The sequence below is a fragment of the Melanostigma gelatinosum genome, assembly GCF_949748355.1.
Source record: "Melanostigma gelatinosum genome assembly, chromosome: 15".
Taxonomy (NCBI): domain Eukaryota; kingdom Metazoa; phylum Chordata; class Actinopteri; order Perciformes; family Zoarcidae; genus Melanostigma; species Melanostigma gelatinosum.
In genome coordinates this window covers 2,583,287-2,602,913 of record NC_136648.1, presented here as the reverse complement: position 1 = coordinate 2,602,913, position 19,627 = coordinate 2,583,287, and the positions used below count along the sequence as shown (strand labels likewise).

The window sequence follows — 19,627 nt, the reverse complement described above, 5'->3', positions numbered from 1 at the left end:
CCTTAAATGATGGTTGGCGATTATATATATATATTAATTTCTATTCATTACTTTTTTCACACACACACAAACACACACACACAGTAGTGTATTATGAATCAATCCCACATACACCGTCTTGCCTCCACCAACACTCACTAGCAACAAATGTGGATTAATCCGCTGCTGAAAGTAGTCCCCAACAAATGCACTGCTTATTCATGTTTAAGGGATGTTTGCTAAAAAATGCAGTGATCAGCTGTTTTAGGAAATAAAAAAAGCCCTTAAAGCAATAAAAGCATGCCTTTGTGAGACGCTTTTATTTTTTGATATTTAACCTTTATTTAACCAGGTGAGTCCCATTGAGATTAAAAATCTCTTTTTCAAGGGAGACCTGGCCAAGACATTACATTTATACATTTCAATCTTCAGTAGAGACCGAGAGGAGCTGAGAGCCACAGACAGGAAGTCAGGACGTCTGGAGAGACGGACAAAAGGAAAGAGACAAACACCAGCCCTGACCTTACAATGATTGTCTCACAATAAAGATTAAACAGGAACTAGTTGTTCAGCAGAAACTATTTCATACGTGTTCACAGTGAGAGGTGAGGGCATTACTTTGGAAACACTGTGGGTGTGTGTGTGTGTGTGTGTGTGTGTGTGTGTGTGTGTGTGTGTGTGTGTGTGTGTCTCGTAACCTGGGCAGATTCCACTGAAAGTATTTGCAAAGGGAAGATACCACAGGAGGCAAATGAGATACTTGTTTTGCAATTTGGGCAAAGTGCCCCTTTAATCCACACCCCGACGATTCAAAGAACCCTTCAAGAAATTAGAGGCGTCAAAAAAACGTCCCCGTTTGAATCTTGTGAGGACATTTGGTTCCTCGAGTGGAGAAAACACACAATCAACAATCAATTATTTCAAAGATGTAAATGCCACACGTACCACTTCAGGTGTGGCAGGCGCACTACTTCCTGTTTATCTCTGACTCTCCTGCAGTGGAGCTGAAGTTGTGTGAATTTAGAACCGGTAACATTCTTCACGTTTTAGATCCCCGTCGCACAGGCTAGCGCGCTGCCATTAGCTGCACTCGGCAAAGGCTGCAAACAGCCAGCCGTGGAATATTGAACACATGTGACCCGGATAATATTATAAAAGCACATATTACAAAATGGCAGCGACCCTGCCCTGAGGGGAGTGTTTGTTTCCGCAGCGAACGGGATTCCCTGCAACACCGTGTCGTCTCCGTTCATCAGTCATTTCTGGTTTGGTTCTTTTTCATGCACCAGGAAATCAGGGGCGAGGTCACAATTTCCACAACAGGAGGAGGGGATGAAAAAAATATGTTAAAAAAAAACAAAAAACATAATTATTCATCATTAGCTGCACCCCATCGTCATGACAACGACCCCCTCGGCCCGAATTCCCCGTACTCCCTCCTCACCCCCCACTCCCCCCTCCCTCAAACTCCGGCGGGACGGGCCTCCTGACTGACTAAACATGGCTGCCAGCCATTTCTCTGGCGTGCGGGAGCGCTGCTTGAAACGCGCTCGTCCTCCTCATTCTGGCCCATTATTCAAACAGTAAAATAAAAAACCTAAACTGAAAAAAACATTGAACTGTATACAGTCCCGGAGATCTTAGACTTTAACACAAGAACCTTCCTGGACCTGTGACACCGTGGACCTCTACCACTTGCATTGCAATACCCCTCTCTTATCAAATGTCCTCGTTTTACTCCTCGTATACAGTCTTACTGATTAAGCTCTCTGTATTTTCATGAATAAAATATACTCTCACAAGAATCCGGAGTAAGGAAGCAGAAACATGAAGGACGACAAACCGAATGACACAGAACCTCAGCCGGGAGGAGACCGGTGCAAAAAACAACAAAATGCATCAAAAAGCAAGAAGGCGACAGGAAGTCTGAAGTATATGTTCAGAGCGAATGCAGAGGGGAGATTATGAACAGCTTCACGCTGGAGAAGAAGGCGGATTTCTGCAACACAGAAATGTGCTGGATGTTGAAATGTGTTTGTTACACAGAAATTGCGTCATGAAGCAAGAACGTGACTTGTAAGCAGTGTGTGCTGGAGGACCAGGAAGCGCGATGATGACATCAGATTTAAATAAGCAACAACAGATCAATGGACTTAACATCAGAGCCACTGGATCCCTCCTTCAACCAGCAGTCCAGCGTCTGAAGAGGAAAACAATCAGTGGCTGTTTTCACGTGTTTTAGTTGAATTCGTGTGAATGAATCATGAGTGAAACGCGGCCCCCGTTCACTTCTCGTCATCAGGACTTCTTTTCAGGTCTTTGATTCTCCGTTCACCGCGGCGGCGTGTGAGAAAAACAAAGTTGTCTTCAAGAGTTCACGGTAACACCAGGTGAGTGATGGTCATTTTGTGGGTGAAGTATTAAACGGGGGGGGGGGGGGGGGGCGGAGTCTGAACAAGGTGCTGAGGATTCTACGGCCGGGTGGGGGGCGTGTGCTGTGAGCCCAGCTGGGACGAGGTCATGCTAATTTGTTGGGAACCTTTAACAACAAAAAATCATTCCGGAGATGTTCACTGTTTGGCTGTCGATGCATATTTTAGCACAAACATGCGACCGTAACGTCACCGGTCCACTCACCGCTATGTTCTGAAGAGTTCCAGCAGGAATACCTTTTATGACTCGCTTCAAACCCCTTAACGAGAATCAATGATTGCAACTTCCTCCAGTGAACAGCCTTGTCTGTCTGTATTAAAGGGAGCACCAGGAAGGAAGTCAATGGTAAGGAAATAGTTTTTTGTGGGATCAAACCTCTATAATTAACGTCATTTAATGTTCACAGTAGGTTCTTGTTATATATTTACTCAAAGAACAAGTTACAAACACTTTCTAATTCTGATGTTTATACATTTGGGTCCTTTCTCTGCGTGACGGTGAATGTTTTATTGTATTGTAGATTAATGCTTCATTTAAAGGAGGCATACTGATGTTCTTCCCACTTCTTGCTGCTTGTGTTCGTAGTGAATGTACCTCAGTCCTTTGACGTCTGTGAGCCGGCGTCTCGCTATGAAAGAGGCCTTTTACTCCAAGTCTTCATCTAAAAGTCGCCCGATCTAGACGAGCCAGTCGATTGTTTTGTGGTGTGGTGGTGACAGACGAAAACCAGCAGCATCGCCACAGCTCTCCATTGACATTGCAGTGAACGCTCTAATTAACTTTCCATCGTGGCCTTTTCTAATTGATTGGCAATCAGCCGCTCGTGACAGACACCTGGAAGACAGGTATTCATGCATTGCACACCTAGTGTCGCTCTCAGTTCATGGTGGGTGCATGTTAGATACTGGCTGTTTAGACGTGTTATCAAAACACAGACAATTTAATTGGACCTCTGTCCGGGCTCTTTCAAGGTGTCCTGTCTCAGATGTCCTTTGGAAGATTACAGATAAAATTCCATCAACAGTCATATCTTTCCTTCCCAACCAGGGTGAAATGATCAATTTGCCGAAATCTACAATTGGGCATTATCTTTTTTTCCGCTTTAAGGTAGAAAGGAGTACAGTGGTATTGGTCTGGAAAAGAATGCAATCTTTTTCGAAGTATTCATCAGCTGATAAAAGCTGCCAAGGTCAGACCTTTGGGAGATTGCTCGATCGAAAACATCATTTGTGCAACGGGGCTGTTTGCCCGGAGTGCACTTTTAAAAAAGAGCAAAATCGGCTCGGGAACAGCAGCAGTAGCGGTTGAAGTGCAATAAAGTCCGGCGCATTAAACTTTCTTTTTCAAATTTGTACCATTAGTGGTGTGTTGTGATGGGCTGAGAAAACAGGATCCTCATCGCTTTCCTTCTCCTGGTCTTTCGCGTCTCACTCTGAGCTCTCTAATGAAGACCAAAGTGGTACGCAGGACGCTGCATATATCTCTCAACAACGCTTTCATCAGTGCTGCTCACACTGGAACACGATTGGATCGAGAGCACCCACTTACGGTCAGCTTCTGTTCCATGTGCGTCCGCTGCACCATGTCAGTTCTCATAAACCTTTTCACTCATAGTTCCCGCTAAATTACTATCTCCGGCTGTTCTCATCCAGCATTCGTAGCAATACCTACCAAACATAATGCGTAATTTGTAGGTATGCTAAGAAATATCTTCTTATGTTATCATTGCAGTCTTGAGGATGTGGACGGGTTCAGCCAGGAAACCTTCGTTCGTTCTTCATGTGGAACGAGAAGTCAATGTTACTTGCTTACTTGAGTGACGGCCCCCAAACGACAATCTTTTCCTATAAACCAGTGGGTTTCCTGTGAAGACGAAAGTTTATTTTGAAAAGACCACATGCATGTGATGAGGGGAAATTGACACGCGTTGCAGGCTTTTGTAGGAAAACACAAAAGAAAATGAAGAAGCTTTTCGTAGGGTATCGCACAAACCGATGTACGAGGATACGTTGACTATGTTCAGGAACAAGCCATGGCAATGCCTGGAAAAGATGGGGCAAGGGACGGTCCAGCAGAAAACTCAACAGAACAAGAAAAAGATGGCGCAAGGCCGAATGTAGGCCTACGAGTACGCGGCGGAAGACGTCTCATGACTTTCAGGAACATGGCAGGCGAGGAGCTGTTTTTGTTCGGCGCCGATGTTCTCGTCTGGGAGCTTCCATGTCGTCCTGTTTTATATACTATCTGTGCTTCTGATGCGCCCCAAAGCACTTCCAGGTAACATCTGCAGGTGTTGTTGAAGGTTGTGTTGCCTTTCTCAGCCTGCCCTTGGTTAACCTGCTTCCCTTTATGATGCTTCCACGAGCGTATCGAATGAGACCCACCGTGGTGAATGACTCGGTCATCATCAGCATAGAAAGGCATTCCCCACAGAAACACAGGCGCTAAGAGTGATGTGATAAACGGGTGGATTAATATCTGCTAATTGCTCACCACGCAGCTCATGCTGTGATTGAGAACAGCGACATTAGCCAACAGGAAGAAGACAAACAACGGTAATGTGAATTAAGTCGTCCATTATGTGCACGTGGAACCACCGAACGTTAAGTAGCAAATGAACAAACGAGAAGTCGCGTTTGCTGCTGTGACTGTAAATGCGAGGCGACAAAGACAGAGCGGGAAGTTTATTCGAAATCCGCACAATTATCTCATCAATCAGTGAGGTATTGCTGATCACCAATCAAAGCAAAATAGATTTTAGAATATTAAAGTTTGTTTGTGTGTCACTTTTCAAACTCGTTGCAGAGTTTTACTGAGAATAACGTCAAGCCTGGCAGACGAATAACACAAAATGTCTTTTTAAGCCATGCCCAAAACCCAAGCCTCAAACATCATCACAGCTTTACAGAAAATCCCCGTTTTTAATCATTACAATACACAGGAACATACCTGCATAATCTGTGCTCAGGAGAACACATGGTGTTGCTGTGATAAGTTCTCATGAAGAGAATCCCCTCGTTCCGGATTCACTTTAACTCCGCGTGTTCCAATAAATACAGTTTAGTTGCTGTGGCACCAGTTTTAAACAGTTCCTAAATTGCCTGTTTACCTGTTAGCAGGCAACAAAAGCCTCCCGCACACATGCGGTGACGTTCGGCGAAGGAGGCAAGCCAAACAGCACGACATCGTCGGTGACCTTCGCGTACCGGCGGCTCCCAGCGGGATTTCCTCGAGCCGCGCTGACGTTTGAATCCCTCGAATACTGCCGGCGTGTAACGCGAGCCGTATGGGAACTGACACTTTCTATACTGTCACATTGAGTTTAGACCGAAGCGCCAGCTGAACCATTAAAATGTAATAATGAATCATGAAGCCACGTGCTGTGTCCTCTGCATCAAAGCAGTCGCTGCGTTTCATTGGAGGAATAAAGTCAGTTCTTTTTTCATTACTATTTTGATCCCGTAGGCTTTACCTGTCATACAGAATTCTAGACATTGTAATACCTTCATCATCACATTGGTGCTTTGTTTTGCTGTTGTGGTCACGTAGCCAGCGTAGCTAGCAGAGGTCTCTAGTGCGCGTGCTCAAAGTGTTGTATGTTCTGATTTGTAATAGTTGTATTTTATGAACCATAATTAACTTCTGGTTTCTTAGGGTTCTGTCCTCAGGAATAGTTCTCTTAAAATTGTAAACCACACCATTTATCTTTTTATTTCAACAAGGCGGCAACCTCCAGTTGTGCCGAGTGAAGCCGATGCGGAAGTGTCTTAAACGTGCATTCTCTCTACTGACCAGCAGGGGGCGACTCCTCTGGTTGCAAAAAGACGCCCGATTGTATAGAAGTCTGTGAGAAAATGATTCTGCTGGCCCAGTGAAGGGGAGGGGGGGAGATATTCCAGGGAGCTTGTAACGGCTGCTGTGGTGGTCGGGGGTGACGGCCGAGCCTTCGGGCCCCGACAGTCTTCCTTTGCCCACCCGTGGAGCGCCGTGCTCGGCTAACGGCGATCTCCGAGCCCGGCTGTCAGTGTCTGCTGGGCTCCGCAGCCTCCCAGCTAACAGAAACCTTTAGCTGCAGATGCCACGCAGTGTGTGGCGCCGCTGCTCCCATCACCGCGAGGAGAGGGGATTTTAGGGGGGGAGGCAGATGTGCCAACGAAGAACAGAGCAAATGGCACACAACATAACAACCGACCGATTTGCACAGACATGGGTGCTGTGAATGCTCTCTCCCTCTCTTTCTCTGTCGACCAAACACAAGTATTTGTTTTACTTTGTTGACTTTGTTTTTTAAGCTATAAGGTTGTAAAAATCCTGTTATCCCCATTATCCCAATCTTCAGACACCCTGAAGGCCTCAATAGCACACATTTCGTGGGGGGCCTCTGAAATCACAAGGCAATTATTTGTCACTTGCAATTGTCACTAAAATGTCTCTGTAAAGCTCACTACGAGTATTTCTCACGCTGCTCTCAGCCCTCTGAACCACAAGCCGTTTCGGGGCGTTTTGTTTTGTTCCCGTCAACAGAAAACACGACAATCATGGCGACGAGAAGAGAAAACTCAAAAATGTCTTTTGTGCAGTTTTACACAGATATAAATCATAGCTAGGACCCACAACTGTTCACAATATTGGAAAAACAATTTACATTTTTACTGATCTTTAATCGTGGCTCCTAAGTTGTGCCGAGGAACGCAGAATTGAATGCTCCGGGATCTGGTTTGTGCAAATGAGACACGTCAAATTAAATGATTATGATTTTTGGTTGTGTGTAGGAAGCACTCGTCGTGCATGCTGTGCTCAAGGACCTTTAGAAAGCTTTTACAGCTTCTGGCTACGAGAACATTTTGGTTATTTTTATTCAAAGAAAACACACTTAAACTAGCCGGTTGGTTTTGGGTACGTCCTGATCTTTTTTCATTATTTTTCATTTGCTGATAATGTTTACGTTAACGAGTGATTGGACAGCACCGGCCATCTACTATCATCCCAAGAGGCCGCTGGCTAACCAGGCGTGAGACGTACTTTAATAAGGCGGGCCATTGCAGAGCATCGGGCCATTGCAGAGCATCGGGCCATTGCAGAGCATCGGGCCATTGCAGAGCATCGGGCCATTGCAGAGCATCGGGCCATTGCAGAGCATCGGGCCATTGCAGAGCATCGGGCCATTGCAGAGCATCGGGCCATTTCAGAGCATCGGGCCATTTCAGCGCATCGGGCCATTGCAGAGCATCGGGCCATTTGCTCAACGACGTGTGCAGACAGCAGCGTTGCAGTGTGTCGTCCGGGCTGAATTACAGCTCAGTATTCAGGACATTAGATGGAGCCCACAGGTGCATATTAGCAGAATTGATGCTGTTGTCTTTACACACCGCGGCACCTTGTTTGCCAGAGCGGAGCTTCTCGGGAGCGCGTGTTGTCTGAGAGACACAAGAGATCCAGACTGCCGCGGCAGAGAGACATTCTGGGCTTTCATTTTCCTACTTTTTTTCCCGGATGACCTCAACAGCCCATTTAGCGGCTGGGGAAAACAGGAGAGGTGGCGTGAGCCTTGTGTGCCAGCTGTCTGCAGTGCCACGCTGCGTCCACAGCCCCTGTAAGGGTAGCTCCAGAGAACATGTGCATCGAGAAGACTCCAGACCAGGTATGAGGCAGGCTTGGCTGAAATAAAGATGCTATGTGACAAACGACTTTCCTATTTTTTCCCCCCCACTGTGCTTAAAAGGGAATATGTGCAGCATTTCAAATAAGTTCAGCATTTTGCCATTGATTTCTAATAAACCGACTCTGTCAGCCTCTCCTCTGCACTTTAAAATGTTAACGACTCTTTGGATTTGGGAAGAAAATCAATCGAGCATCTGTGACGACACTCATCACGCTGGTCTCCTCGAGCATTCGTAGAAATACCTGCGGAAAGATTGTGCGCTGTAATTCATAGATGACGAAATGTTTTCAGTTGTTATCCACGTCATCTTGAACGAGTATAAAGACGCTAAAACACAGGAGGGAGGGGGGGGGGACGGGGGGGTTGGACAGGCTGGAACAAACAGCGATCTTTCAGCCAGGAGTTGGATTACGGAATGAACGTAAGTTACCATATTTGAAATGCTGAGGAGTAACGTAGAGACCTGTCAATCACAGTAAGCCCCGCCCTAAAGCATCCCCTGCTTTATGGTCTGTGTGACTCTAAATGGACCATAATGTACTAAATGAACATCATGCTGTGTTGAAGAAGACTTGAAACTAGAGATTGAAACATAAACTCATGTTTACAATGTTTACTGAGGTAATAAATCAAGAGAGAAGTAGAGTCATTTTCTATAGACTTCTATACAACCAGAGGAGTCGCCCCCTGGTGGAGAGAATGCAGCTTTAAGACACTTCCGTATCGGCTTCACTCGGCAGAACCGGACTTCAACCAATATATTATATCACATAACAATTTTAATGTTCGATAGCCTGACAAGTAGACCAAAAACACAAAGGCATCAAATTCAGATTCCTGTTGGCAAGAAAACTATCTTCAACAACCAGGTAGACCACATGCTATGACTGACACCTGGGATGTATCCCAGCATGCATCTGGCCCCTAGGGCCCCCCGCTGTGAGCTTTCATTGTCATATCAAAGGCCATTCGGGTGCCGTGTCTCGGCCAGAGAGAAAAAAAATTAGAGCCAGCACTTCAACAGCCTCTCGATTAAATTTTTCACATGGAGCCATTTGAATATGTATGGCAGCAGTGCGTACACTCAGGTGCACTCTTACGCTCATACATGCAGGTAAAACCCGCATGCATGCGAGCTCACACGTATGCCATTGTTTTGATCTTCTGTGATTTATTTTCCCTCTTTGTGATGAAAATTACAGATAGAGCCGGGCACCGTGGTGAACAGACAACCTTGATCCAGTGTGTGTGTGTGTGTGTGTGTGTGTCTCTGCTTCATGAATATTCTCTTTCAAATCCAGCTCTGTTCTCCGGCACCTGGGCAGGCGGCGCAGAACAATAGTGTGTCATCACGAGCGATGGTATCACTCTGCTCTCCTCCAAACACAGAAGCAGGAGCACGTTCCCGGTGAATTCATCATGGACGCCGCTCATTGTTGTTCGGCGGGTAAAAGAGGACGTGGCGTTCCACTCAACAAAATATCCTGCAATACTGTGAAACGAGGAGGAACTGTCAAAACACATAATTCAACCAAACAGCTGAAAACTACGAGAGCCGGTTAAAAACAACACGGCTGTTTGATAATCTTCCCGTGCACTTCTAACCTCGAAGCCGAGATATATGTCGCTTAATTACTTCCCCCGACTGACTTTGACGAGGTAAAAACAGGGTTTCCCCTTCAAGAATCTAAATATTTGCAGTCCAACCAACCAAAACTTGCATTTTTAATACTTAAATCAATCTGAAGCAACAGGCGAGGCTGAGAGTGTAAACGTATTCTTGCATAGCGAGTGTGTTGAGTGGCGATGGACAGAGCCATCTCCTGTTCTTTATTTTTGTCTTTTTGTTTCATTAGCTCCCTCCTTCCTCCCTTTATTTGTGAAATCGCTCTTTCAGACGGACAGATTGGAAGCGCCTTGATTTGCGGTGAACAAAACGAGCTGGTCGGGGGGGATTAGTGCCACTCCAGGACAATTATAATCGGGTTGCTGCCACAGCAACCTTATCTCCATACCTCCCTCCCATCACACACACACACACACACTCACTCTCTCTTAATTGGACGCGAGTGGTTCTCTTCGGCCTCGGCGAGGTCGCGTTCCGTCGCGAAGCCACGTGAGGTAACGGCGGTCAGACTGGAGGAGAATGGCGGGAGCCTGAAGTCCTTTAAGAAGCAGCGGCATGTCGTACGAACCGTCAGAAAGAAACTTAAATGAGGATGTTGGAGGATGTTGGAGGATGTTTGAGGTTTTTATGAAGGCGTGTAATCCATCGAGGCCACTGAGTCGTCACTGTGTGAACATGAAACCAAAGGAAGTTCCCTCCTGATCCAACAGGCTGGGCCCACAATGGAGCGTGTGTCATATAATGTCATTGGAACATATGCTGAGTGGCCACTTTATTAGGTACACCTTGTGACAGCCCCCGGGGTGGACAGGGGGTTTCACGACAACACTGACCAATAAACACAACCAGTCGGCAGATAAACGGTTCAAGTGAGGTTTTTACTGAAGGTAGAGAGTGGAAAGAGGTAGGATAGACACTCAAGAACACAAGGTCCGCTTTCCAGAGGGAGGGTCGGGGTCCAATTCCACGGGTCGGTGCCCAGCGGGTATTCCTCAGACGGTCCAGGGCGCGGGCAGGAGCAGGGTAGTCGTACAGGCAGGGGTCGTGAGCCGGGCGGGTAGTCAGACGTTCCAGGGTGATCCAGGGGTAAGGCAGTCTTCTCCAAGGGTTTCTCTGATTAGCTACTTCTTCTGCTTCTTCTTCTACTCCTACTCTCTTCCGGTTTCCTGTTGCCTGGGCCCTTTTGTAGTCCCCTCCTCCTCCTCTGATAGGGTGTGGTCGCTCCCTCGTCTCTCCTCCTCAGGTGTTGCTTGTTGGGCTGATGGTGGTTTGGCGCTCTTTTCCCTTCCCTGACATGGGGGCTCCGCCTCCATGTCAGGCAATATCGTCCCTCCATCACTACCCCTCTGGGGTTGCCCCTCCGGCTGCCACATACCCCCCCCCTTAAATCCGACCTGGGGGGAGGACTGCTCCAGGAACCTAGGGCGTCCCGTCTTGACAGGGCGTCCGCGTTTCCATGAGCGGCCCCGGATCTGTGGACAACAGAGAAAGCATACGGCTGAAGGGATAAAAACCAGCGGGTGACCCTGGCGTTATTGTCTTTCGTTCTGGACATCCATACCAGGGGGGCGTGGTCCGTGACCAGGGTAAAGTGCCGTCCCAGCAGATAGTACTTCAATTCCCCCAGCGCCCATTTGATGGCCAAACATTCCTTCTCGACCGTGGCGTATCTTGTTTCTCTAGGTAATAGTTTTCTGCTTACGTATGTGATGGGGTGCTCCTCTCCATCCCTCAGCTGGGACAGGACGGCACCCACCCCGGTCTCGGAGGCATCCGTCTGTACCACCAACGGTTGGGTAAAGTCCGGGGTCACCAGCACTGGTTCGGAACACAGTGCTTCCTTCAGCTTCTCGAAGGCGTCCTCGGTCTCTGCCGTCCAGACGATCCGATCTGGCAGCCGGTTTTTGGTTAGGTCCGTCAGGGGCGCTGCAAGGGCAGAGAACTGGGGAACAAAACGTCGGTAGTAGCTAGCTAGCCCAATAAATGCTCGTACCTGTTTCTTTGTGCGGGGGCGGGGCCACTCCCGGATCGCCTCGACTTTCCCTACCTGGGGCTTGACGCAGCCGCGGCCGATGGTGTACCCCAGGTAGTCAGCTTCCCGGAGGCCGAGGCGACATTTCTTGGGGTTGGCTGTCAGCCCCGCCCCTCGCAGAGCTTTCAGGACGGCTTCCAGTCTTTGGAGGTGAGCCCCCCATTCCTCCCCGTGTACGACGATGTCGTCCAGATAGGCTGCCGCGTATTCTCGATGGGGACGAAGTACCTGGTCCATCAGTCTCTGGTACGTGGGGGGGGCTCCGTGGAGACCGAACGGCAGCCTCTTATAGTGGTACAGGCCCATGGGAGTAGTGAAGGCCGTTTTTTCCCTGTCTTCGGGGGCCACTGCCACTTGCCAGTAGCCTTTAGTCAAGTCGAGGGTGGTTATGTATCTGGCCCTCCCGATGCGCTCTATCATTTCGTCCACCCTGGGCATCGGGTAGGCATCAAATTTTGAGATGGCGTTGAGCTGTCTAAAATCGTTGCAGAATCTGACTGAGCCATCTGGTTTCGGAACCAACACTATAGGGCTGCACCACTCGCTAGTCGAGGGTTCGATGATGTCTGCCTCCAGCATACTCTGTACCTCTCTCTCTATCGCCCCCCGGCGGGCTTCGGGGATGCGGTACGGCCTTAGTTTTACCTTCTTCCCGGGCTCGGTGATTATCCGGTGTTGCACCAGTGTGGTGTATCCGGGGTCCGGGGAGAACACGTCTCGGAACCGATCCACCATTTCCCGGACGTCCTGCTTCTGCCGGGGGGTCAACTCTTCTCCCACGGGTACCTCGACTGGCTCCGTTTTTCCTGGGGGTGTCGAGAGAGAGAAACAGAGCATGGCATCCCTACTCACCCATTTCTTGAGAAGGTTAACATGATAGATCTTCGTCGGGTGCCTTCGACCTGGTTGCCTGACTCGGTAGTTTACCGGCCCCAATTTTTCCATAATTTCATAAGGTCCCCTCCATCGGGCTAAAAACTTACATTCCGCCGTGGGCACCAGGACCAACACCCGATCCCCTGGGTTAAACACTCGGGGTTGTGTTCCCCGGTTGTACACGCGGGCTTGGGCCGCCTGTGCCTCGGCCATGTGTTCTCGGACTATGGGCCAGAGGGATGCCATCCTCACCCTCATCTCCTCGACGTGGTCCACCATGGTGCGGTAGGGGGAGGGTTGGTGTTCCCAGGCTTCCTTGGCCAGGTCGAGTAGTCCCCGGGGTCGTCGACCGTACAGGAGCTCGAAGGGCGAGAATCCTGTAGACGCCTGGGGCACCTCTCTAATGGAGAACATAAGGAATGGTAGCAGTTGGTCCCAATTCTTACCGTCCTGGTCCATGGTCTTTTTCAGCATTTTTTTCAGTGTCTGGTTGAATCTCTCTACTAGGCCGTCCGTTTGGGGGTGATACACCGACGTCCTCAGTTGTGTCACCTTCAGCATGCCACACAGGTCCTTCATGATCCTAGACATGAACGGGGTCCCTTGGTCGGTGAGAATCTCCTCCGGTATTCCGACCCTGGAAAACAACATCACAAGCTCCCTGGCTATGCCCTTGGTGGCCATGGAGCGTAGGGGGATGGCTTCGGGATACCGGGTGGCGTAATCAACAATAACCAGGATGTACCTGTGTCCCCTGTTGGTCTTGGGTAGGGGCCCCACTAGGTCCATCCCGATCCTGCTGAAGGGGACGGTGATGATCGGCAGGGGCACCAGCGGGTTTCGGTGATGGGGTTGTGGGGCCACTTGTTGACATTCGGGGCAGCTCCGGCAGTAATCTTCTACGGCCTTTTTTATTCCGGGCCAGTGGAACCTGGCCCTCACCCTTTCCAGGGTTTTCTCCACTCCTAGATGGGCACCTAGGAGATGGGAGTGGGCTAACTGTAGGACAGAGGGTATAAAAGGACGTGGCACCAGTAACAACCTGAGGGGGCCCCCGTCCCTCATTACTACCTGGTATAGGAGCCCGTTATATATGGCGAAATGTGTGGGAGGGAGGTCTCTTACCCCGTCCAGTGGTCGTCCGTCTACGGCGGCCACCTGCCGAAGGGCGTTGGCTAGGTTGGGGTCCTCCAACTGGGCCGTCCCAAACCTCCCTGTGAGGGGCCCGGGTAAGATGGGCTCCTCCGGGTCCTGGGGAAACAGCCCGGCCAGCTCCTCTTCGTCGAGGGAGGGGGTATCTGCTTCCTCGGGGATGGGCGGCGCCTCTCCTTCGGGCTCACTGGGGCTGGAGGGTCCGTCGTTCTCGATGGCTGTGGCATAGACGTCATCGGGGTTGGGATGGGTGGCCTCCATCAACGCCCGGGCCACGGCACTGGCGACTCCTTCCGATAGGGGAGAGGTGGAGATCTCCTCCCCCAGCCCACAGATGGCTTTCTTTTTGTACTTTCGGGGAGGGGTCGTACCTTGTTTCACCACCAGGCTGCGCCAAAGCTCCTGGAACACGGGCAGGTCTCGGCCGACGAGCACCTCTACGGGGAGTCCTTCCACGACTCCTGCAGTGCCGATGTATCTACCCCTCGTCGTGTAGATCTCTAGGGCGGTGGTGGGGTATTCGCGGGTCTCCCCATGGATGCACGTGACCGCTCGGGTGCCTGTTAGGAGCGGGTACTGAGCATACGTGGGTCTCACCAATGTAATGGCGCTCCCGGAGTCCACCCTCGCTGAGGCGTCGCGGCCGTTGACTTTGACAGGGGTGAGGGGCATGTGGTCCTCGTGAGTGGCCCAGCATCCTGTAATCAAGCCGCATGGGCGACTCCCCTCACTGGCCGTGGGCATGGGTGCGTCCTGGCGGTGAGGGCATTCCCAGGCGATGTGCCCGATCTCGCCGCAGTGGTAGCACCTCCTCTCTTCCTGTCCAAACGCCGGCCGACGTCGGGGAAAGCCTGGGGGGAAGGAGGGAGACACATATTTATTTTCCTCCGTTTTAATTTTTTCTTTGCGGGTGGGCCCCTCTAATGTCTGGTTTCTTCCCCCACGCACTAAAGCTTGTGCGGCTTGGTAACCCTCCATTATTTCCACCAGGTCCTCGATGTTTCGGGGGTTTCTCTGGCCTGCCAATTTTTTTGCCTCATACGGGAGTGATCTGATGTATTTGTCCATGACCACGCGATCGGTGGGCGACACCTCGGTTGGCTCTGCGTGTAGCCAGGCCGTCGTAATCCTTTTGATCTCATGCATCTGGGCTCGCGGAGAAAGGGAGGCGTCATATGACCAGTCATGAAATCGTTGGGCCTTTAAGAACAGCGTGACCCCGCATCGCTGTAACGCTTCCGCTTTCAAAACCCGGAAGTCAACTTTTCCCTCGCGCTCTAAGTCCTGATACGTTACTTGCGTTTCATTGATCAAAAAGGGGGCTATTAACTCTGCCCAGTGATCTTCTGGCCATTTCTCGCGGAGTGCCGTTGTCTGGAATATTTGGAAAAAAACTTCAACATCGTCCGCTGCCGTTTGTTTGAGCAGGAAGCGCGCTGGATTGGCTTTCTCCACGGTATGTTGCTCCTGTTGGTTTCGTAACATGCCCTTGATTTCGCTTTGCATGGCCTCCGCGCGTTCTGTTTGCAATTCCATATATTTCTCCATTTGGCTTTGCTGTTGGTATTGTTGTTGCTGCTGGGATTGGAGGATTTGCATTTGTATTTGCATGGCTTGTTCGTGGCGCTTTTGGGTTTCTTGGTTGCTAGCGATTAGCCCCGCTAGCAGCTCTTGAAATGGCACCGGGGTGGCCATGCTTACTGGGTCGGTTGGTCTATCGGTCAGCGTTGCCAGAACCGGGCTATGCCCACATTCTCCACCAAGTTGTGACAGCCCCCGGGGTGGACAGGGGGTTTCACGACAACACTGACCAATAAACACAACCAGTCGGCAGATAAACGGTTCAAGTGAGGTTTTTACTGAAGGTAGAGAGTGGAAAGAGGTAGGATAGACACTCAAGAACACAAGGTCCGCTTTCCAGAGGGAGGGTCGGGGTCCAATTCCACGGGTCGGTGCCCAGCGGGTATTCCTCAGACGGTCCAGGGCGCGGGCAGGAGCAGGGTAGTCGTACAGGCAGGGGTCGTGAGCCGGGCGGGTAGTCAGACGTTCCAGGGTGATCCAGGGGTAAGGCAGTCTTCTCCAAGGGTTTCTCTGATTAGCTACTTCTTCTGCTTCTTCTTCTACTCCTACTCTCTTCCGGTTTCCTGTTGCCTGGGCCCTTTTGTAGTCCCCTCCTCCTCCTCTGATAGGGTGTGGTCGCTCCCTCGTCTCTCCTCCTCAGGTGTTGCTTGTTGGGCTGATGGTGGTTTGGCGCTCTTTTCCCTTCCCTGACATGGGGGCTCCGCCTCCATGTCAGGCAATATCGTCCCTCCATCACTACCCCTCTGGGGTTGCCCCTCCGGCTGCCACAACCTTTATGATGTAATGCAATCCAAGACAACAGCTGTGTGTGTGTGTGTGTGTATGTGTGTGTGTATATACATACATATATGCAGTATATGCTTGTTGAATGTTGCTGAATGCGATGGCAAATTTGGTTTCTTCTCAGATTTTCTTAGTCGTATAGAAGACGATTGTTTTTTACAGGTTTGTATGCATTTTTAAATGATCTATCGTTGGTTATGTTTTGTTCAGATCAAGCTAATTAGTTTGTCGTGTTGTCATTTTCCGTACAGCTGTGAATGTAAAATATAACGTTTTGCAAATCATATCAGGTTTGAATGTTGTTAAAGATACATAATTGTTTGATTAATGTATTTAAACTAAGATTTGTACTATTTTGTTTTTAAAGCTTTAAACCATGTTTCTTAATGTCCAGTTAAATCATGAAGTTTGAGATCTGAAAACGTACATTTACTCTGTACGGTAATTGGTAAAACGGCATTACAATGCAGTATTTACTGATACCTCAGAGAGGGAACTTTTTTCGATAAATTGGATGTTTGTTCAAAAGCACTTGTTGTCTTGAACGATGTGTGTTCACGGTTTCCTGACAAAGAACTTTGACGTTCCTTAAACCATATTTTTATAGGGAAGTGTGATGAAAGTGTGCATGTCATCCAGTTCATCACAACACAGCTTCAGAGTTTTAGATCTTTCCATGACACAGCGGAGAGGGGACGATGCAGACTGAGTTTCTACAGGTTCAACATATTTGTAAGTTAATGGCAGAAAATTACCATTCTGACGGATCAATCTATAAAAAAAAGGGTCCAGGGTCAAAGCAAACATGAAGACACGTGTTCCTCAGTTTCATTTGTCAGTTGTTGTCACATTGCAGATATGACACATCAAGAGTATTACGTGGGCGTTAGAACACATTTTCTGAATTAATTCATTCTTTTACCAACGAGTGTCTCTCCAGCAAGTTCCGGTTTAAAAGTGTTTTCAGATATCTTGCTGACAAACTGACACGTCCCCGCTTTCAGTTCATTTAGCATTTCCCCAGATGTATTCAAGTGTTGCCGCTCTCTTGTGAATTGCCTGCACTTAAGAGTTAGAAAAGCAGATATTACCCACAAAACCCATCCCATCGACGTGCTCACTGAAGCTCCTCCGCCGTCCTGAATTCCAAAGAACAACACAATAAATAAATAACAGCCGTGAGAAAAGGCGAGTTACCGACTCGATTTCTCAGAAACTTGATCGGTGAGGAATTTGGAAGTGTGGTCACGAATCGTGAACGCAGAGGAGAGGGAACAGCGGGAGATGTGCTGATTCACTCGGACAGACTTGGACCGGACACGCAGGCTGTTAATGGGACTTCGGGTTCCTTTCCCTACAAACAGCATTTACTCGTTGTCTTTCAAGGTTGAACTTCAAGGTTCACTTATTGTCATTCTACAACACGGGGTTGCACAACACAATACAAGTCGTACAGCAAAACACCCACCAGCCCGACCTCTTTCTACGGTATGAGCTAAGATTTGTTGATGCGAGTGTTCATTCAGAGAATCCTTCTTCCTGCTCACGATCTTAAAGCGCTTCCTCAGAGACCCATAGAGACCTTTTGTTCTGTCGTTTGTGAGGAGGAGATAGCAGGTCAACAGATATATGCCTCATGAAGTGTTTTACATCACGTGAAAGCTGTGAACCTGAAGATAAAGTTGAGATGCAGCTCAGCCGTGTGCGTCAACTTGTTCTCGCTCAATTGAAATAAATGGTGAACATGTAAAAGGGCTTAGAACATTATGGTGGAAGTACGACGGCCGTCCCAACGCTCTATTTCATCTCATCAGTTGTTGCAGCAATTTTTGGGGTGATACCATTTGTGACACAGATTTGGTGCTAAATTTAACAATTGTTTTTACCGCTCATGAATTGACGAAAATATCAAAAACCCTCTGAAATACCACATTAAGTTAAACACCATAGAAAAAATCATGATGTGATTTGATATTTTGGGATTTTTGCATTTTTTTGGCGATCGGATGGCGAGCACTTCTGTTTTGGAAGCTAATCAAAAACCCTCTTATTGGCAATATACCCAGGACAGCCAGACATCCTCTGAATGCCCTCGGCCTCTAGTTTGTAGTTGTATCCTATATGTCACAACAGGTCATTTTATGCAGACATAAAGCTTCAAAACTGCTCTCACCAAAATGAAATGGCTACCATGGGGTCTAACATCATCACGCATGCATACAAGGAAACTCATTACATCCACACGAGTCTCAGCTTTCCAGTCATACCCATTCATTCAACACCAAGACTGTTTCAGGACCCCGGCATGCAGAAACATTCAAAGACACCATTTTAAAATAGGAAAGAACTGGATCTTTGTGCTCTTTAAACCCATGTACTGTGTATTTCTAAAACACACTGGTGTACACCAACAAACAAGCGAAATGTGTTCTAAATATCTGAACTAAATCTTCCTGAAGATACAACACAGATAATTACTTTATATTTGTGCTTAAGTTGGCACACTCGCTCTACGTAACTCCTGCTCGCCCATTGCACTAAACATGCCGGCTTGTCAGATGCATAAACTTTAACAACCCCACAATAATTCATGTTCCGTTTCACTGATCGCCTGTTTTAGTCTTTATTGGTTTTATTGAAAGCTATTCCTTCCCCATTACTGCGGCAGCAACCCCCACAGGGGATCAATAAATGTTCATGTTGTCTTCGCTTCAAACGGGTACATGCATATGCACGGGCATCGATGAGAACCAGGATCCATTCCTCCGACGCTCAAACCGAGAGGCCTGTTCAAACTGTCCAGACAGTCCAGCTGGAAAACAAATCGCAGCCCTCTGCACTCTTGAGAAACTAACTTTTTGTTTTTTTTTGTGTGTGTTTTTAAACCTGTCAGCTGTGATGTAGTATGTTAATATTCTTAATTTACAGTAATATGATAGAACTATAATACCCACGTACTGCTGGTGATGGATGTTTGGTTGCAGGTTCAGACTCTCTTAGTATTCCTCTAACTGGCAGCCTGTGATGGAGGGATTTTCTCTGCTTCTCTGCTTCTCTCTCTCTTACAATGGAGGTTCGATTGGACATAATTGGCTCCTGTTTGCAGCGAGGTATTGATCACCACGATAGGCCCTCCATTCCACCCCGCCGCCCTTTCTCTCCCACGCCACGCTGCTGCCACTTTGATAAGCACGGTGAACGGCGTGCCGTCATCGGCGGAGACTAACGCTTGAATCAGTGGGCGAGTGCAGACGTTCGGCAGTCTATTTATCTCAGAGATGGTGGAGAATAGCAATGCTAAGAGATGAAAACCAAGAGGGAGAGAGGCCCGAGAGGGAGAAAGAGGGAGGTGGAGGGGATGGAGTAGGCGGCAATCATCAGAAATGCTGCTTACTAGAAGTATAAGTACAATTATAATGTAGTTAAGGGTGTGTCTTTCCCGATTCAACACGCATCTTGATTCATTGTCTGCAATAGGATACAATCGACACATTTTAATAGC

The 19,627-nt window shown here is 48.5% G+C and overlaps 1 protein-coding gene across 1 annotated transcript in view; it reads right to left on the bottom strand.

Annotated features, from left to right (window-relative positions):
* The window catches only part of LOC306789304 (receptor-type tyrosine-protein phosphatase N2-like), a 150,601-nt gene that overhangs the window by 55,641 nt on the left and 75,333 nt on the right, over positions 1-19,627 (bottom strand). The window lies entirely within an intron of this gene.